Raw genomic sequence first — 21,482 nt, 5'->3', positions numbered from 1 at the left:
GGGGGGCACCTGGGTGGCTCGGTTGGTTAAGCATCCAACTTCAGCTCAGGTAATGATCTCGTGGTCTGTGAGTTCAAGCCCCATGTCGGGCTCTGTGCTGACAGCTCAGAGCCTGGAGCATGGTCGGATTCTGTGTCTCCCTCTCTCTCTGCCCATCCCCCTCTCATGCTCTGTCTCTCTCTCAAAAATAAACATTAAAAAAATTTTTTTAAAATAATAAATGTATGTGTACAATTTTTATATATTAAAATGAAATACGTAGTGTTTTTCCTCTGGCATGAGTTCTTTGGTGCCCAATAAAGTTAGAACCTTGACTGAAAGCTCTCACACACTGATGACATTTATATGGTTTCTTTCCAGTGTGTGTTCTCTTACACTGAGTGAAGGATACATGAAAACTGAAAGTTTTTCCCACATTCATTACATTTATATGGTTTCTCACCAGTATAGATTCTCTTGTGAACTTTAAGGTGAGAGCTGTGACTGAAGGCTTTTCCACATTCATCACATTTATAGGGTTTTTCTCCAGTATGTGTTCTCTTATGCACATTAAGATTAGACCTTCCACTGAAGGATTTTCCACATTCATCACATTTATAGGGTTTCTCTCCAGTATAAATTCTCTGGTGTACATTATGGTAAGAATTATGGCTAAAAGACTTCTCACATTTATTACATTCATGAGGTTTCTCACCAGTGTGAGTTCTCTGGTGCAAAATGAGGTGAAGGCTCTTCCAGAAAGACTTCCCACATTCATTACATTCATAGGCTTTCTCTCTATTGTGATTTCTCAGATGGTAAGAAAGAGATGAAAGTTTCTTAAAGGCTTTCCCACATGCATTACATTCATAGGGTTTCTCCTTAGTATGAGTTCTCACGAAGTGAGAGAAGCATGAGCTATGGGTAAAAAAATCTCCACTTTCTTTAAAGCCATAGGGTTTATTTCCTACATTAATAATCTCATGTGTAGAAAGGTATATGCTCTGGTTGGTATATTTACCATGCTCAATTTATACAGATTTCCTAAGGCTTTTCCACGTGTATTGCCTTTATAAGCTTTCTTCACTACCAAGATTTCCTGATAATTTTTTAAAACAAAATTATGCTGGAAGCTTTGAACTGAGTCAATTTGATGGAAATATTCTTTGACAAGAAATTTCTGTGCAGAAAGAAAGTCTGAATTGAAGCTGCATTTTTCCATAAGTTCAGCATTTCCCCAGTCCCCATCCTGGGTCACTACTTGCCCTTGTTCACGTTCCATTGACCCCAAGCGGCCATCATGCATCTTCTGCTTCTCTGGCTCATCCCTAGACTCCCGACTGTCTGCTCAGGTAGAAGGCCAGCAATCACCCACTGTGGATCTTGTCAGGTTCACTCTGCTGCTTGGTAACTCTTTACCAGAAAAGGCCTCTGTTGGTGGTGACTCTTGGCTTTTAGGTCTCTTTTTCTACTCTGGAAGGAAATTAAAAACAATTTGAGTGCTTGGAAGAAAACTGCTAGAGTGAGAATGTCAAGATAAAAGCAACAGGATGTGCACAGCAAGGGTAGATGCTTTAAAATACCAACTATGGGGCACCTGGGTGGCTCAGTCAGTTAAGCATCTGACTTCGGCTCAGGTAATGATCTCGCAGTTTGTGGGTTCAAGCCCCAAATCGGGCTTTGTGCTGACAGCTCAGAGCCTGGAGCCTGATACAGATTCTGTGTCTCCTCTCTCTGCCTCTCCCTCACTCTCATTCTGTCTCTCTCCCTCTCTCTCTCTCAAAAATAAACATTAAAAAAAACTTTTTTAAATAAAAATAAAACACGAACTAAACTTTGAGAAGAGGAACCATAAAAGGTATAAACAGAACAAAAAGAACCCCCAGGAAGACTGACCAATGAAAAGAGTGAGTAGCACAACAGGCAGAGGGGATGCCATTAGGGGACAGGCCATGGAACAGGCAGCCATTCATAAAGATAAGATGTTTGGGACAGCCACCCTCCGTTAATGCTTGGACCTCTTGGAATTCTGATCCATCTCCCCACTTAACATCCCTTCTGCTTGTAATCGATACCAAATGAATCTTCCAAACAAAGCAGTTTCACGACACCAAGAGAATACCTCTTTTGCACAAGCTGTCCAACGCACCCAGAAGCGGGTCAGACTGCCTCAGTTATCCTCGTTCCTACTCATTCTGGGTTCCTTTCATTCTCCCTGGGCATGACCATGTCCATCATTAACACGCAGTTCCTCTCTCCTTGAAGGCCTTCCTTTGGTCTCCAAAGTCTTAGGTGTCAGCAACCCTTCCCTCCTCATCATTCGGCTCTCAACTCCCAGGTCACTTCCTCTGAGAGACCCTTCCCAACCTCCCAGCCCACATGGGCTCCTCACCTTCCAGCTCACTGTCCTGTTTTATTTGCCTCACACCACTGTTTCACACTAGTCAACATCACCTTGTTCTTTTTGTTCTTTCTTGTCTGTCCCTCCCCAGACACCATACGCTAGAGGCTTTGGTCTCCACAGTGATGGGGACCTTGTCTGTCCTGTTCACACTGTGACCAGTGCCCAAAATGTACACAGAGGACAAGAGGACTCCACAGGCAGGCAGATAAACAAAAAGAGTGGTCAGCACACCAGGCAGAGGGGACACACCTGGAGCACTGGGGATGCCTGTGACATGTCTGTGAGGTGGTCAGACAGGGTACTCAATCATGCTCCCCAGCAGCCTGACTCCCATCAGGTGGGTGGGCCTTATGTTTCTGACGATGGGGAAAAGGCTATAGAATTGAATGTGAGGAGGGTTTTGCAACATCACACAGACCAAAGAGGGGTCCAGAAATGTGCAGAGGGTTTCTCCTGGAGCCCTTGACTGGACCTCAACTGCAAATGCACAGAAGGCTAACGCCTGCCATACAACAGCTGCTGGGGGCTGAGCAGAGGCTCCAGAAGTTACCCGGTGTTGGTGGGCATTGCAGCTGTGACCCAGTAAGCACCCTAGGCGTTCAGGGGAGACCTGAGAAAGCTATATCTTAGAAGGGAACACCAGGCCCTAAGGATAAGGACTACATCCAAGTACTAAAGCAAAACCAAAGTTACACTCCGTCGATAAATCCTTAAACCAAGCCTCATCAGGATTAGCGTGATTTGAAGTAATTTAACTGCCCACCAGAACAAAACCGATACTCTTGCTAGAAGGCAACAATCCATAGTCTCTCCAATGCGCTGTCTGCAGCACCTAGGACACAAAAATTGACTATACATGTAAAGAATCAGGAAAATGTGACTCATAATCAAGAAAAAAGTCAATAGAGGGGCACTTGGGTGGCTCAGTTGGTTAAGCATTCCACTTCAGCTCAGGTCATGATCTCCTGGTTTGTGAGTTCAAGCCCTGTGTTGACAGCTCAGAGCCTGGAACCTGCTTTGGATTCTGTGTCTCCCTCTCTCTCTCTGCCCGTCCCCTACTCATGCTCTGTCTCTGTCTCAAAAATAAATAAACATTAAAAAATGTTTTAAAAGAAAAGAAAAAAGTCCATAGAAAAGTCAATAGAAGCAGACATACCAAACATTAGAAGTAGTAGGAAAAGATTTAAAAATGACGGTTTTAGTTTTCGCTTCAACTCGGCGGCTGAGCAGCAGATGCACAGATGCAAATCTCTGTGGAGACCCTGAAAATCAAGACCATCACCCTTGAGGTCGAGCCCAGTGACACCGTCGAGAATGTTGAAGCCAAGACAATGAAGGCATCCCACCCGAGCAGCAGCATCTGTACTCAGAGGCAAACAGCTGGAGGATGGCTGCACTCTCTCAGATACAATATCCAGGAAGAGTCCTGCACTTGGCGCTTGGCCTGGAGATGGCATCACCCAGCCCTCCCTCTACCAGCTCTCCCAGAAATACAAGCACAGCGAGCATTGTGCTCCCGCCAGACGTGCAACCACAACCACCACCCGCACCCCCAGGTCAATAAAGCCCCTCCACCTGCTCTTCCTTTGCCTGCAATGTGGCTTCCTGCCCGAGCCCCATGGCCCTGGGGCCTCAGTAAAGTTTCCCTCACACTGACTGGGGAAAACAACAACAACAACCTATTATAAACATAACACAGAATTTCATGGAAAACCTGAAAAAAGAACCAAATGAAAATTCTATTCTGGAACTAAATAAAAATATAGCATCTGAAATAAACCATTAATGGACTTAACAAACTGGACACAGGAAAAGAAAGAATCTGTCAATTGAAAGGCAGGTTATTGGAAATTTTATGATGATACAAAGGGAGAAAAAAGAATTTAAAAATAGAACACCTGGGGCGCCTGGGTGGCTCAGCTGGATGAGCATCTGACTCTTGATTTCGACTCAGGTCATGCCGCCAGGGTCACGGGATCAAGCCCTACCTTGGGCTCCACACTGACCACGGAGCCTACCTAAGACTGACTGACTCTCTCTCTCTCTTAGCATGTGGGTGGCTCAGTCAGTTAAGTGATTGACTTTGGCCCAGGTAATGATCTCATGGTTCGTGAGTTTGAGCCCCATGTTGGGCTCTGTGCTGACTGCTCAGAGCCTGGAGCCTGCTTCAGATTTCTGTGTCTTCTCTCTCTCTACCCCTCCTCCACTTGGGTGCTCTCTCAAAAATAAACATTTTAAAAAAAGATTCTCTCTCCTTCTGCCCATCTCCCCTGCTCTCTCTCACTTGCTCTCAAACTTAATAAATAAAATAAAATAAAATAAAATAAAATAATAAAATAAAATAAAATAAAATAAAATAAAATAAAATAAAATAAAATAAAATAAAAACAGAACACGCCTGACAGACTAATGTGTAGCCGGAGTTGCAGGAGAGATCACAGCAGAGGAAACATTTGAAGAGGTAACGGCAGAGAGTTTATCTAGACTGATCAAAGGTACCATCCTGGATGTTCACTGTTCAAGAGCAACAATCTGTAGAGAACATCTTGAGTTTAACATCTGACATCAAACTTCCCGGCACGTCATCACATACTTCAATGTTAAAAATATAGCTAGTAAAACCATGCTAAATGGCAGTCCCTGGGGGAAAGATATACATGAAAACTAAATTCCCACTTTTAAAATCTAACTTTTTATTGTACACCTATTAGTGGCTTACCAAAAAGAGTGAAAGGCAGAGACGGTCTGGTTTTAAGTGCCATACCTGGAGATGTAAGAACCAAACCATCAATGCTCTCCGATGTCATTCATTTTTCCCTGTAAAGAGGTCTGCTCTCCAAAGACCAGTTGGTGAAATGCACCTGCCTTTCAGAGAGAACTGAAACACAAGTGGGAGGCTCATCCAGGCCAGAGTGGCAGAAGAGGACAGTCCAGGAGGAGCCAAGACTTTAACATGATGACAGACTTTATGTGAAAGCTCCCTCCGGGTACAGCGTGTTCTTTAAACTGAACACAAATAATCAGAGGTAGAAGCCTGAATCTGTAGAAAGGAATTAAAAGCAACCCAAAAACGAATTAACTGGGAAAAAATATTGTACAAAATTACTTTAAATTCCTTTAAAAGGCTGTTGACTGTAGAAAAAAGAATAACAACGATGCTCAGTGAGGTTTATATAATATGTGGAAGCAAAATATATGACAACAGAGAAAGTTGTGATTATATTAATGTGAGTTGTTACACTGTACACTGAGTGGCATAATATTAATTCCAGATAGTACATGATACGTTAAGATGTGTATTTTAACCATAAGGCAAATAAGACTTACGATTAAGATTAAAAAGACATAATGCTAAAAAGGAAAAAACAAGGAGACAAAATGGAATAGCAAATAATACCAAATTAAGGCAAAAGAAGCCTGAATGGGAAAACAAAGGAACAAAGACCAGATGAAGCAGAATATAAAACCCAAGCATATCAGTAATTACACACTAAATACAAATTTACTGAACAGTCTTAAAGAATAAGCTTGCTGGGGCGCCTGGGTGGCTCAGCCTGTTGAACGTCCAACTTCAGCTCAGGTCATGATCTCACAGTTTGTGAGTTCGAGCCCTGCGTCGGGCTCTGTGCTGACAGCTCAGAGCCTGGAGCCTGTTTCAGATTCTGTGTCTCCCTCTCCCTCTGCCCCTCCCCTGCTCACGCTCTGACTCTGTCTTTCAATAATAAATAAACGTTAAAAAAAAAAAAAAAGAATAAGCTTGCTGAAGTGGGTTACAAACAAGACCAAATTAAATGCTGTTTCCAAGAAACCCACTTTAACATTTCAACAGATAACCTGAAAGTAAAGGTACAGAAAAAGCCATATAAAGCTGTATATTGACTGCAGTATAAGAAAGCTATTTGGCTACATTAAAATCAACTAGTGGATTTCAAAACAAGAAGTATTACCAGAGGAAAAGAAGGGCATTTCACAGTGATGAGACGGTATGTAGAATAGGAACCAGGAACACACAATAATCTAACATGTCATTAAACTCAGTAACACAGCTTTAAAACACATGAAAAAAAATGATTAAGAAACATTAACACATATATTAACAAACACAGTCACAGTTGGAGATTTAACACTCTCCTCTGAGCAGCTGAAAGAACAAGCAGACACGACAGTCCATAGAAACAAAGTGTGTGCAACTTTATCAGACACCATGCCCAACAGTAGCAGAATATGCATTCACCAAAACAGACTACACGCTGTATCATAAAAACATTCTCAATAAATTTAAAAGGACTGAACTCATGCAGAATATGTTCTTGAACCACAATGGAAATAATCTAGACATCAATAACAGAAATCCCCTCATACTTGGAAATTAAACGATGTACTTCACAAATCAAAGAAGAAATCACTTTCCTATGTTGTATTTTCATTACCATTCAGATCAAAACATTTGGAAAACAAAAATAACAATGAACTGAACAATAATGGAAATGAAACATGTGAAAATGTGCAGAATGCAGTTAAGATAAGGCTTAAAGGGAAATGTGTAACTATAAATGCAAACATTAGAAAGGAAGAAAGCATTGGGGCGCCAGGGTGGCTCAGCTGGTTAGGCATCCACCTCTTGATTTTGGCTCAGGTCATGATCTCATGGTTCAGGAGTTTGAGTCTCACATCAGGCTCTAAACTGACAACACAGAGCCTGCTTGGGATTCTCTCTCTCCCCCCCTCTCAATCACTCTCTCTCAAAATAAATAAACTTAATAGAAAAGAAAAAGCATAAAGTCTGAAAAGGAAGAAATAAATCTTGAAGATGACATGATTATATAAGACATCCAAGGAAACTGACAGATAAATTAATTTAGTGATTTTAGCAATTTCACACAGGATAGAATGTCAATTAAAGAATAAATTACATTAGGACACCTGGGTAGCTCAGTTGGTTAGGCGTCTGACTCTTAATATCGCTCAGGTCATGATCTCACCGTGAGATCACGCCCTGCATCTGTGCTGTTAGCACAGAGCCTGCCTGAGATTTTCTCTCTCCCTGTCTGCCCCTCCCCCGTTCTCTCTCAAAATAAATAAACATTAAAAAAGTATAAATTATACTTATATATACTAGCAACATTTAGAAAATAAAATTAGACATATTTACAACAGAATGAAAAATATTAAGTTTCTAGGAATAAATTTAATAAAAGATGTGCATGACCCATATACTTAACAAGTGCAAAATATTACTGAGAGAAGTACCCAAATAAATACACCATGATCACAGAATTAGAAGGCTCAACATGTTAGACATAAATTCTTCCAAAATGATCTATAGATGTAAGGCAAGTAGAAATGTGAAATGAAAAAGCTTGACAATTTCCAACTGACAAACTGATTCTAAAATTTATATGAAAAAAGAAAAAATAATAATTAAAATAAAATTTATACGAAAGTGCGAAAGACCTGAATAGCCAAGACAATTACAAACTATAAAGTTAGAGGATGGTGGTCACCACCTCATTTCAAGATTCACTGTGAAGTACGATAATTAAGATGTACGATGCTGGCACAGAGCAGGAACAATGGATCAACGGAAGAGAAGAGAGCAGAGAAAGAGACCCATACATACACATTCAGTTGATTTTCAACAAAGGCTACAGTACAATACCACGAAGGAAAGTTTTTTCTTTAAATGGTGCTGGAACTACATAACCATAATGAGTGCCTTGTCTACTACCTCACACTTACATAAAAATTAACTCAAGATGGATCATAGGTCTTCTTTTTTTTTTTTTTTTCAACGTTTTTTTATTTATTTTTGGGACAGAGAGAGACGGAGCATGAACGGGGGAGGGGCAGAGAGAGAGGGAGACACAGAATCGGAAACAGGCTCCAGGCTCCGAGCCATCAGCCCAGAGCCTGACGCGGGGCTCGAACTCACAGACCGCGAGATAGTGACCTGGCTGAAGTCGGACGCTTAACCGACTGCACCACCCAGGCGCCCCGGATCATAGGTCTTCTATATATATATATATATATATATATGTATATATATATATATACATATATATATATATTTTTTTTTTTACATTTATTTATTTTTGATAGAGAGAAACAGGGCACAAGTGGGGGAGGGGCAGAGAGAAAAGGAGACACAGAATTGGAAGCAGACTCCAGGCTCCGAGCTGTCAGCACAGAGCCCAACGCGGGGCTGGAACCCACAAACCGTGCGATCATGACCTGAGCCGAAGTCAGACACTTAACCGACTGAGCCACCCAGGCATCCCAAGATGGATCATAGGTCTTAATGTAAAAGCAAAAAGTATAAAAGTACCAGAAGAAAACAGGAAAGTATCTTTGTAATCTTGGCATAAAGCTTTCTTAGGATGTTAACAAATACAAACCTAACAATAAGAGAAAAAAATAATAAAATCAGACCTTGCTAATCTATCACCCAACAATTCCACTCCTAGATTAACCCAAGAGAAATGAAAACATAGGTCTGCTATAAGCACTACACAAGAATGTTCACAGCAGCATTATTCATAATAGCCCTAGAGACAATCCAAATGTTTATTATCAAGAGAATGGATATCAATGGATATCAAGAGAATTACAATTCGTTCAAAAAGCAAAATACCTGTGGGGCACCTGAGTGGCTCAGTCAGTTAAATGTCCAACTCTTGGGGCGCCTGGGTGGCTCAGTCGGTTAAGCGTCCGACTTCAGCTCAGGTCATGATCTCATGGTCTGTGAGTTCGAGCCCCGCGTCGGGCTCTGTGCTGACAGCTCAGAGCCTGGAGCCTGTTTCAGATTGTGTCTCCCTCTCTCTCTGCCCCTCCCCTGTTCATGCTCTGTCTCTCTCTGTCTCAAAAATAAACGTTAAAAAATAAAATAAAAAAAAATGTCCAACTCTTGATTTTGGCTCAGGCCATGATCTCATAGTTTGTGGGTCTGAGCCCCACATCAGGCTCCACACTCAGAGCACACAGCCTGCTTGGGATTCTCTCTCTCTCTCTCTCTGCCCCTCCCCTGCTTGCTTACTTTCCTCTCTCTCAAAATAAATAAATAAACTTAAAAAATAAAATATCCTAAATAGTAAAAAAGGAATGAAATAATAATGCATATATCATGTATGAATCTCAAAAATCTGAGGATAAGCCTTACACAAAAGTAATAATGTATGATTCTCTTTATATGAAGTTGTAGAAAAGACAAAAAGAACCTATGTTAGAAAAAAAGTCTCAACAGCGTTTGCCTTTCTTAAGTGGAAAGAGGTAACAAAGGAACTCTGTGAGGTAATGAAAATGTCCTCAAGCTCCATTTGGGTGAGAATTACATATAAGCACACATTTGTCAAAATTCTCCAATTGCATATTTAAGATTTGTGCATTCTAAAGGTATCATTAGCAAAAAAATAAAAATAAAAAATATCCATTGTCTTCAAAGTAACAATAAGATGGAGGTTGACTTCTCAACAGAAATCATGGAGTTCGGAAGACAACCAGACAACCGTATGGTGTCTTTAAAGTGCTGAGGGGGGAAAGAAATCCTGACAAGCTAAAAATTCTCTGCCTAAAGTATCTTTCCAAAATGAAATAAATGAAACAAAGGCATTTTCAGGCAAACACAAAGTGAGAGAATTTTGTCACTCTGAAGGAAATGATGAAGGGGGCTCTTCAAACAACAGGAAAATAATCCAGATGGAGTTATGGAAATGCCACAGGTAATGAAAACCACTAGAAAAGGAAGATATGAAGAAACGTATAAATAAAAACTGACTGCAAAGATCCTTTCACCATCTCACCTAGGCAGGAATCTTGGGAGAGCCCTCTGTCCATCATCCGTGGCTCTATTCTGAATTCTAGGTGGGCAACGGGATCTGGCTTTGGGGTCCAAGGTCCTGTCCAAATGAGTGATCAAGCTGTGAGGTTTTGTTTGTTTTTTTTTTAATATAAATTTTACTTGTAAGAACATTTTATTTTATTATTTTAAGCAAGTTCTATGCCTAAGGTGAGGCTTGCACTCACGACCCAGAGATCAGCAGTCGCGTGTTTTATGAACTGAGCCAGCCAGGTGACTCAAGCTGGGAGGTCTGATGTAGAGAAACACTCCAGTGACCCCACACTCCCAGCTATGTCAAACCCACTCTGCCAAGACCCCAAACAAATACAAGTTGACGTGGGAACAGCCTCACCCACGGCAACCAGGTGCCTTAAAGTCCCCAGCATCACACTGTGGGACAGGGTCCTCAGTGCAGGGCCCAGCAGCCCCCACTCCTCCTGGGTGAAGTCCACCACCACATCATCCAAGATTATCTGCTCCTGAAGTGTCACCCACGTGTCTGCTGAGTCAAGATCCTTATTCTTGCAAAGTTCCCAGAAGAGCGGGGAGGGGCTACATGGGAATGTGAGGATGCGGCCAGGTGTACAGGGAGATGTCCTGAAAGGGTTCTGGCTTTCAGGGATGATACACCCGAGCCTTCCTGTGGGCATCAGGGGTCTGCATCAGCCATTTCAGAGGCGAGCCAGCATAACACTGAGATGTTTACCCCCTACTTATCCCACACATTTATTGATCGACTAGTGATCTTCTGTAAGACCAAATGTACAGACCCCTTTAGGATTCCCCTTCTTGTCCCCTCCCTTTTTTATACCACCAGGTATATAAAAATGATAACGTTAATACTGCTGATTATGTTAACCATTTGCCAAGGGTTCTCTCTCCGCTCTGGGCGCTGTACTTAAGAAAGCACTAATAGAAATTTTCTTAATCCCAAGTCTCAGGAAGCACTTCCCAGTTCCTGGGGTCTGTTTTTTGTTTTTTCAAATGAGGAGCCTGAGCTCAGAGTTTACAAGTCTTAGAATCATAGTTACATTGGCTTCATTAAAAACAAATTGAGAGATGTTCCCTCTTTTAGACAAATCATTCCAGATGATGGAAAGACGGGAACTGTTTGTTCCTTAAATGGGTGGTAGCTGAAGCTGTCTGGAACGTGGGTCTGGAATTTTCTTGCTGGGAGGTTTTGTTTAGGTCTTCAAAGGTTGCAGGATTTCAGAGATACACGTGAGGACTGCAGGATTACTGAGGTTTTCCACGTTCCTCCGCCCGCAAGACGGCTGAGAAGGAAGAGCGGGGACGACGACCCAAGGCTGACAAGCGAGGGCACAGACTCCCACGCAACCCTTGGGCGCAGAGTCCAGGCCCAGCCCGGGGAGGGAGGGCGAGCGGCCACTCACCGGGGGTCGGGCTGTCAGGATCCCTGCGGCCATCGCCTCGGCCGACTCCGAGGTCCTCACGGAGTCACCTGCAGCCCCACCCGCTCCTCGCACCGCCCTCCGCTCTCGGGACGGACACCCCAGCCCAGCCCCGAAGCGGACGAGCCGGCACCGCCCCCCCTGTGGCGGGAAGGAGTCCAGGCGGACACGCCGAGATGGCTCGTCCGCAGACCTGGAGCCAGACCGGGACTGGGTCTCTGACCAGACCGCCCGGGACGGCCACACACAGCGGAGCACGCCGGGTACCCCACCGCAGCCTCACCGCCCGACGGCGGCGCAGGACGCAAAGCGGAACTAGCAGGACAAGAAAGCCCCGCGCTGAGGCCGAGGACTCCGGAGCGTCGGAACGCCGCCGCAAGTGTATTCTGGGAGTTGTAGTCTTACGGCCGGATCCCAGCTCTGTCCAGCAGTCAGTACAACCGAGAGCCCAGAGAGTCAGACTACGTTTCCCAGAAGGCGCGGCGGTGCGGTATCCACCCAATGGACGTGCACGACCGGGCCTGGGCTGCGGATCGGGCCCTCCCTGGACTTGTAGTCCAGGCTCACGGGCCAGGCCTCGGCTGCAGTGAAACGGGTTTCTCTCACTATAATTTCCAGAAGCTACCGTTGTCCAGACTCCTGATCTCCAGAAGCGCGCAGTCGGCGGCTCCTGAGAGGCTGGGAAGCCTCGGGAAGAGTTCTAAGTTATAGGGAATTGTAGGTACTCCAGCTTCGCCCACCAGGTGGCAGGGGTGGACACCCAGGGTCTCGTACTACACCTCCCAGAAGGCCCTGCGGCGGCGCGAGTTCGGGAGGCACCGCAGCAGCTCGATTTCAGCACCAGCTGTCGAAGGTGCAGGCTTCACGAACACACCTACGTAGGCACGAAGTCAAAATCAGTGTTTCGATGTGCTTTTTGTGTGAGACAGAGACACGCGTTCCAATGTTATGTCCATGTCTCGATGTTTCTGTTCATCGGGTGAAGGCAGGCATCTCTCATTCCTCCATCCAATGTGATGTGTGGTCTCCGCTAAATCCCTCTGGTGTCATAATCGAGATTTTCACAACGTTTATGTTTTCTTGACAATAGCGCAACATTAGAAAACTTTGAGTGGGTCGTTTTGTTCTCCGTCTGGAGAACTAAGATGTGGAGAAACTCTCCTATACCGACAACCGGAATTGTCAAAATTCTGAGAGCGAAACCTGGGTTTAGGAAGGCAGGTGCAGACATAGCCCTGAGTCACCTTCCTTTGTAAAGCTGCCCTCACCTCCCTCGGGTGCGTGTGAGGTTGAGGTGAGCATTTCTTGCACTCCAAATGTGGGCATCTCGAGGAGCTCTGAGTCCCGGCCTAGTGCTTGGTGGAAGATGTTTTCCACATACTTTTCACATAGCAGCCAATTTTCCGCATAGGACCGATTCACAAACCCACGTTCTCTATTCAATTCTTGCTGGTTCTTTAAGGAATTTTCAAAACCTCTACTTTATGGAGAATTTCGGACATACGGAAAAGCAGACAACCATTATGTGGCCTCAGTGACCACCAACCCAGGGGTAGTCCCCACCCACTAACCCCAGCCACATTGCCATTCTGCGTCATTTGAAAAGGAATCCCAGTGTTTTGGTATCCTATTTTAACTACGATATGTAATTGCAAAAACAAGGACAATTTTCTAACATAACCGTAATTCCATTATCAATTTTTTAGAAAAAAGATAATTTGGGGGGCAGCCGGGTGGCTCAGTTAAGCCTCTGACTTCAGCTCAAGTCATGATGTCATGGTTGGTGAGTCCAGCCTCACATCAGCCTCTCTGCTGTCAGTGCAGCGCCTGCTTCTGATGCTCCGTCTCCTTGTCTCTCTCTGCCTCTCCCCCCCACCCGCCGGCGCTGTCTCCCTCACTCTCTCAAAAATAAACGTTAAAAAAAACTTTCAAAAAAGGTTTACCTTTCTAAAAAGGTCTACTGAATATTAAGCATTACAACTTAAAATTATCTCCACTTAAAAAAAATGTTTATTTTTGAGAGAGCAAGAGAGCACGAGTGGGAGAGGGGCAGAGAGAGAGGGGGAGACACAGAATCCAGAGCGGGCTTCATGACTGGAGCTGAAGGCAGACGTTTAAGCAACTGAGCCACACAGACACCCCCCCACTTTTTAAAATAATTTGATATTTTTTTTAAAGATCAGGGTATAATGAAGGGCCACATTTTGTAATGTATTCTCTTTTTTTGTTTTTGGGTAACAACTTTATTGAGCTTTCATTCACAAATGATAAAATTCACCATTTGCAGTGTAGAATTCAGTGGTTTTCAGTATATCCACATATTTGTGCAACCATCAAAATTGATGTTAGACTTTATCTTCACCCCAAAAAGAAACGCTGCCCTTTTTAAGCCTTTTTAGCCCAGCCCTAGCAACCACTAACTATCTGTCTCTATGAATTTCCCTATTTTGGACATTTCAAAGCTCATCCATGTTGTACTTTCAGTAGTTCATTCCTTTTATGGCCAAATACCATTCCACTGCATAGATATGGCACATTTTGTTTATCCATTCATCAGCTGAAGGGAATTCGAGTTGTCTCCACTTTTTCGTTGCTCTTAACATTTGTGCACAAGTTTTCACGTGGACATATATTTTCACTTCCCTTGTCTATCTATCTAAGAGTGGAATTTAGCAGGTCATATGGTCATTCTACATTTAACTTTCTGGAGAAATGCAAGACTGTTTTCCAAAGTAGCCGCACCATTTCACATATCCACCAATAGTGGATGTGGATTTTAACTTCCTCACCAACATGTTACCACCTTTAATATTGTTGTTGTTATTGTATCATGGGCCTTTTCCAACTTTATTTTTATTTTTTTAAGTTTGTTTGTTTAAAGTAAACTCTACAGCTAATGTGGGACTTGAACACATGACCCCAAGATCAGGAATTACATGCTTTTCTGACCGAGCCAGCCAGGCGCCCCTCAAACCTTTTCATTTGTGAAGATTTTCAACAATACCTACAAAGAGAATAGCCAATGACTATCCATACGTCCAGCATGTTTTTTTTAATGGTTATTTATTTTGGAGAGGGGGGGAGGGGCAGAGGGAATGGGAGACACAGATCCGAAGCAGGCTCCAGGCTCTGAGCTGTCAGCACAGTGCCCCCTGGCAACGTGGCTGGACTCTGAGGCTGTCCCTGTCAGGGAACGGTAGGAAGTTGCCCAGCCGGACCCCACAGAGAAATACTCGCATCATCAGGTGATGAGGACAACCCGGGTGGAGGCACAGTATACCCGAAGCCCTGTTGCCAGGCCCGGTGACTCTGAAGGCCAGGACCACAGTCTGGCCACGAGGGAGAAATGGCCATGGTGAACACGACAGCAAAGGTTGTCTGGTGGAGAAGGAAGGTGGCAGGGGTGGGACGGCTGAGGAAGAGCAAGGGGCAGAGGGCAGAGTTAGGGAGGTGAGAAGCATGCAGCTGAGAGCCCTGTCGTTGGCCCTGATCACGGGCAGGTCCCGACGCCTCAGGGACATCACTAGGAATAACATGGTCAGGCTGGCCAACGTGAGCATCACTGAGGTCAGCATCAACCCCAGGGGCTCGTCAAAGACCAGGAAGGTGTCCATCCTGGGCAGGCAGTGGACTCTGGCCTGGCTTGGGTGCTGCTCCTTGGGACACAGAAGACATTTCTTCATGTCTGTGGGAGACATAGAGTCCCGCCTGCCATGTGATGGTAAGGAGGCCAGCTACGGGGAGGGAGGATCCCATGAGCATTCCACATATCCCATGTACTGATTCATTCATTTCTTCTTCTTTCTTCTAACTTTGCTGATGTATAACTGACAAATAAATTTGTGAGGTATTTAAAGGGTACATCGTGATGATCTCCCTGCTGGTGGATCTGGCTGGATCCTGGAACTCAGGCTGCAAGCAGAGGAAGGATGAGCAGAAGGTGTTGTCAGTGACCAGTCCAGGGGCAGGGGGCTGGGTTCCTGTGGGAACATCCCGGGGGAGCATTCCAGTGTCCTTCCCACACAAGAAGGCAAGGCTCCTTTCAGCAGGAAAACACTATAGTTATACCAAAGTCAGACTGGAGAGGCACCCACAGACGCAGCAAATGAAATAAACCTTCAGGTGGGTCTGACGGTGGCGAGCCTGGGAACACTGTGTGCAATGGTGCCATTCCAGCCTCTGGGGCATGAAGGACACAGGTACTGATCTCCCCCCTCCACAGCCTTCCCTTGGACAGCCAGTGGATCTGCTCGGGACTTGCAAAGGGATGGTCTGACTCCCTGAGCCCACCTCCCACCTGAGGGCAAGAGTCATGGGGAAGGAGGCTGGGGGTGAGAATACCTTTGAGGGAAGTGTTGGGGTGTTGGGTCCCCAACCCCCAAAGGGGAGCACTGTGTTCTTTCCTGTCAGGCCAGTTGAAAAGGACTTCAAGAGAACCCTCTGAATGTGGTCCAAGGATGGGCACCTCTCAGTTGGAAAACCTGAAGGCCATCAATGGAAGAAGGGGGTTGCAGTGGAAGGAGTCACACACCCAATGCCATCACCGGGGGGCCAGGGTGTCTCTGTGAGCCACAGAGGACACCTGGACATACCTACCCAAAGCTGGCAACTGACTGTTAACAAACGAAACAAGGACACCTGTCCCGCCGCGCCTCCCAGATGCTCTATGGGAAAGTGTGAGGTGGAGTGTTTCTCCATCTTCCCAGTAAATTCCCCACTTCTTCGCCAAGCAGGCCCCTGAGTACAGACAAGAAAAATACTCTAGGGTAAGGGCGCCTGGGTGGCTCAGTTGGTTGAGTGTCTGACTTCAGCTCAGGTCATGGTCTCATGGCTCGGGAGTTCAAGCCCAGCATCAGGCTCCCCGTCTAGGATCCTCTGTTCCCCTCTTTCTGCCCCTCCCTGGCTTGCATGTTTTTCTCTCTCTCAAAAATAAATAAACATTTTAAAATCTTTAAAAATTACTCTAGGGTAAATCCCTGATGCAAACTCTAATTCGACATTGGTGGCTCCAATATTTTCATTTTGGATGATAAGTAAATGCCTCTTCTCCCCTCACAGAAGGGTCTGGTTATGGCCAAAAAACATAGATGAGTTACAACTGGCCCAATTTAGACCGCCCCCCCCCCCCCACATTCTACATCAGACAGCCACTTGGACCACTGGCCTCTGAGTTCCTCGCTGGCTTTAGTTCGCCAGGACTGAGGTGATCTGTGTACAACTCACCCGGAGCCCCTCCTCCATCAACTGGACCATCATTCCACCCCCTGAGGAGGCTTGTGGGTCACATACATCTACGTGGACAGAGTAGAACGGGCCTTTTACAGTTTTCTGCCCTTGCAAAATGTCAAATCCTGTAACTCTGTCTCCATTAGCATCAAAGACAATCTCTGCCCCATTGGGGATCTTTAAATGCACCTTCCTGAGAGGACGCAGAAGCTAGAGGAAGGAAGAATGATGTCATAGATAGGGCAGGACCCGTCCCTGGGGGTCTGTCCTAAATGTCACAAGCCAATGACCCTGTGATGAGCAGGTGACACTCCAGGCAGGGCCAATTTATTCACAAGACCCATGAAAATATTTGAATTTTACCCACTTGTAAAATCAGAAGGAAAAAATTGAGGGGTGCGTGGATGGCTCAGTCGGTTAAGCATCTGACTTCAGCTCAGGTCATGGTCTCAGTTTCGTGGGCTGCATCCTCGCATTGGGGTCTGTGCTGACAATTCAGAGCCTGGAGCCTGTTTCAGATTCTGTGTCTCCCTCTCTCTCTCTCTCTCTCTGCCTCTCTCTCTCTCTCTCTCTCTCTCAAAAAATGAATAAACATAAACAAATTAATTAAAAAATCAATAAAGTTATAATGAATAGGTAATAATGAATGGAGCCTGGATTTATGTTTGCCTAGATAGCAAGGCAGTAGTAAAATATGATTTTTGATATTTTTTTTAAGGGAGGAAAGGACTGGGGCGCCTGCGTGGCTCAGTTGGTTAGTGTCTGACTCTTGATTTTGGCTTGGTCATGATCTCATGGTTGTGAGTTCGCATCCCTCACCAGTCTCTGTGCTGACAGTGCAGAGCCAGCTTGGGATTCTCTCTCTCCTTCTCTCTCTGCCCCTCCCGCATGCTCTCTCTCTCTCTCTCTCTCTCTCTCTCTCTCTCTCTCTCTCAAAATAAATAAACAAACCTAAAAAAAAAATGAGGAAGGGACCGACAAAAGTCATAGGGCAGCTGTGGCATCAGGAACTCTGTCTGGCCCTGCACTCCCTTCCTCGGCCTCCCCACTACCCCCAGTAGAGTCCAGACCCCACTGGGCCTACACAGCCTGGTGTCTGCCAGCTTGCGATCCTGATCCCTCTGAGCGGGTCTCCCATGCCTCCTCTACCCCGGCTGTGTGACTGCTCTTGCCCATCCTGGCTGAAGAGCCCTGTCTCTGTCCTGCCTTCCAGGCTCGAGCAGAGCGAGCAGCCTCCTGCCACCAGCCCCTCCCCGAGTCTTCTACACATTCTCTGTCACCTTCCAAAGCTGTAAGTACCGCATCCCATCCCTGTGCCCTTCAAGGCAGGGGCAATGTCCCCGCTACTCGCTTCCCGGAAAGGGTGCTCCCGGCCCCTCAGACTCCTGTTCCCTGAGCAGAACCCCGCTACCCCACCACCCTGCTGTTCTCCACTGGCCCTGGCTCCTGCAAGCCCACACATGCCCTAAGGTGGCATCCCAGACTGCTCCATGAACTTGCCTTCCAGGGTACAGGTGGGGTGCAGGCGAACGGAGAACTCAGGGACGCCAGGGCTTGGCTGCTGCGCTGTGGAAGCAGGAGGCCTGCAGGGCAAGCAGAAGATGCAGGGGTGCTCAGGATGGGCCAAGCAACTGCAGCTGCCCCGACCTGCCCTGGGCCACTGGGCCCAGCAAGCCCTGCAGGGTCTGGGAGGTGCCCAGAGACTCTGGGCATGGCCAGGGCCAGTGTGAGGTACCGGTGTGCAAAGCCTCAGCTGGACCTGTCCTGGGCCATGGGGCACCAAAGCCCTGCACATTCTGGGATACACCAGGCCTGGCTGGTGGGGCCTTATATATACGGGTGTGGGACCTTAGATAGACCAGCCCTGAGCCTCGAGACCCAGACAGCCCAGGGTGGTGTGTGGGGCCTGACCTGGACTTATCTCAGTTCATAAGCTCCCGCAAGCCCTGCAGGGTCCAGGGGACACTGGGGGTGGTCAGGGCTGGCATGGTGCTTGGTTGTGGGGCCTGGCCCAGACCTGCCCTGGGCCATGGACTTAGGCAAGCCATGCAGGTTTGGGAGACGCTGGAGGGCCAGGACCGGCATGGTGCTGGCTTGTGGGACCTGACCTAGACCTACCCCTGGCCTCAGGCGCCTGGTAGACCTGCAGGTTCTGGGAGACTCCAGGCCTGATTAGGGCCTGCAGGTGCAGGACATTTCGGTCCTCACCCAGACCAGCCCTGCGCTTTCACACCCAGCCAGCCCTGAAGGCTCCAGGAGATGTCTGAGGGCCCGGGCCAGCGTGATGCTGGGTGTGTGGGGCCTGACCCGGACTTACCTCAGTCCGTAAGTTCCAACAAGCCCTGCAGGGTCCAGAAAACCCGGGAGGGCCAGGGCCAGCATGGCGCTGGCTTGTGGGGCCTGAACCAAACCTGTATCCATCCTCCAGGCCCAGCCAGCGTGCAGGTTCTGAAAGATGCCCACAGTGGCCAAAACCAGTATGGTTCTGGGTATGTGGGGCCTGACCCAGAGCTGCCCTGGGCTTTAAGCTCCAGCAAGCCCTGCCGTGTCCAGGAGAAACTGGAGGGCCAGGGCCAGTGTGGTGCTGTGTTGTGGGGCCGACCTGGACCCACCCCCATTTTCTGGGCCCAACCAGTCCTGCGGGTCCCAGAAGACACCAGGGTGCTAAGGCCCGGCCTAGTGCTGGTGTGGGGGACCTCACCTGGGCCAGTCCCCAGCCTCTGGGTCCACCCAGCCCTGCATGATCCGGTGGTGGCCATGACCAGCCTGGTGCTGGGTTGTGGTGCCTGACCCTGACCTGCTCCAGGCCATGAGCTCCAGCAAGCCCTGCCAGGATAAGAAGACACTGGCCCTGGCTAGGGCCTGCAGATGCAGGGCGTTTGTGACCTGACCCAGACCTGCCTTGGGCCCTCGGATCCAGTAAGCCCAGCTGGGTTTGGGAGATGCCATGGGTATCCAGAGCAGGCATGTGCTGGGTTGTGGGGCCTGACCTGGATCTGCCCCAGCCACTTGGCCCAGCATCCCTGCAGGGTCTGGGAGATGTCAGGCCTGACATAGGCCTGCAGCATTGGGGTGTCTGGGTCTTGACTCAGACCTCTCCCGGACCAACTCTGGGCCCCTCAGCCCAGAAAACCCTGTAAGGTTCGCAATACTCCTGGGGTTGCCTGGTCTGGCATGGTGTGGGGTATGTGGGGCCCGACTCAGACCACCCCTGGACCTTCCCCGGGCCACCAGCTCCAGCAAGCCCTGCAGGGACAGAGAGACACCAAGGTGACCGGGACCACCTGACCCACCTGACCTGCTCCTGAGCCTGTAGTGTGAGTGTGAGATGACTAGCAGGCCAGGACCTGGGAAGGCAGGTTGTACGGTACCTTATCCAGAACAACCCTGGGCGGCAGGCTGCAGTAAACTATGGACGGAGGGGCGGGGGCTGGCATTCTCTGGGGGTGGCCAGGGCCTGGGGGTGCGGGTGCATGTGGCTGACCACAACCTGCCCCAATTGCTAGGCCTAGCAAGACTTTCATGGTACCAGAGACCTAGGTTGCTCAGGAGGGCTATTATGTCCGTGGGTGTTTGGCACTCTGTCTACCAGAGGATGGCTTCTGTCTTCTCTAGTGCCCACTGAGAGTGATGTTGGAGGAGGCTCAGCACAGGTGCTGGCCTGGCTTAGCCCCAGCTGGCCAGAGAGCCACCTGCTTCCCATGGTCCTCATCTTGGGCCAAGATGTTCACCCAGTGCCACCCGAAGTGGACAACCGGCTGGGTCCAGGAAGCACGTGAGACATCTGGCCAGGGTCCGAAGCAAGGACGGGAACTCAGGTCTTGTTGCCAAGGCTGGCAGGGGTGGGTGAGTAACCGACCTGGGCAGGGAGGCAAGGGGTGAGGACAAGGAAGCATGGAGCGGGGACTCGGGCACAGGCTGCTTCTCGGGTGTACATGAGCCAGGACAGAGCTGGGGGACCCACCCACCCGAGTTCCACCACATCCCATGGACACCCTCAGTCCTGGGCCAGCGGTAGGGGGCAGTCACTGTATTTAACAGAGCCTGGGACACGGTCATCTCGTAATGGCACTCCACCTGGTCTTAAGGGTTAACTTGCTTCAAGCTTATGCACCCCTTACCTGTTGACCTAAGTCCCTCGGTCTATAGCAGAATGAGTCTACCTTCCTTGAGATCTGCAGACCACTGCTCTCCAGGAGGGAAGGACCAAACTTTCCAAGACCACATTCAAAAACACTGGAGCAGCAAGTCTGCTCAGGGTCACATCGCCAAACTACGAAGCAGCTTCCCATCTCTCCTCTTCTAGCCCCTGGAGATCACAATGGTTCGGCTTCCAGCAGACTTACTTTTAAATTGAGATTCACCTCAGTGTCATTTGGAACAAAAGTTTCTGTTGCTTACAAATTGTTTGGAAGCCTTGGTCTGACACCAGACTGCCTCCCCGTGGATCTAGCATTCAAGTTGCCTAATGATGACAGGGTCTTTCACCCTGACTCTAGAAACAAAGTGAATGCTCTCTCCAGGGCAATTTCCTGAGGTGTCTTGCAGAGTTATAAACACATAAATAAGGCCAAAAGATCAGGCCAATTTCACCTACCAAGAAAATGAGTCAGGGAACTCATTGTAT

General features: G+C 47.4%; 2 long non-coding RNA genes across 2 annotated transcripts; both read right to left on the bottom strand.

Annotated features, from left to right (window-relative positions):
• Positions 1-238: 238 nt before the first annotated feature.
• LOC102965058 lies at positions 239-12,626 on the bottom strand. Its single transcript, XR_006212004.1, has 3 exons — positions 11,612-12,626; positions 10,180-10,275; positions 239-1,452 (listed from the first exon to the last, which is right to left on the bottom strand). It is a non-coding gene; the product is annotated as an uncharacterized LOC102965058 (long non-coding RNA).
• Positions 12,627-14,714: 2,088 nt separating this feature from the next.
• Positions 14,715-17,259, bottom strand: LOC122234220. Its single transcript, XR_006212011.1, has 4 exons — positions 17,223-17,259; positions 16,226-16,366; positions 15,971-16,110; positions 14,715-15,541 (listed from the first exon to the last, which is right to left on the bottom strand). It is a non-coding gene; the product is annotated as an uncharacterized LOC122234220 (long non-coding RNA).
• Positions 17,260-21,482: the final 4,223 nt, after the last annotated feature.

Source organism: Panthera tigris, chromosome E2 (assembly GCF_018350195.1).
Source record: "Panthera tigris isolate Pti1 chromosome E2, P.tigris_Pti1_mat1.1, whole genome shotgun sequence".
NCBI lineage: Eukaryota > Metazoa > Chordata > Mammalia > Carnivora > Felidae > Panthera > Panthera tigris.
This window is presented reverse-complemented; position numbering and strand designations above follow the sequence as displayed.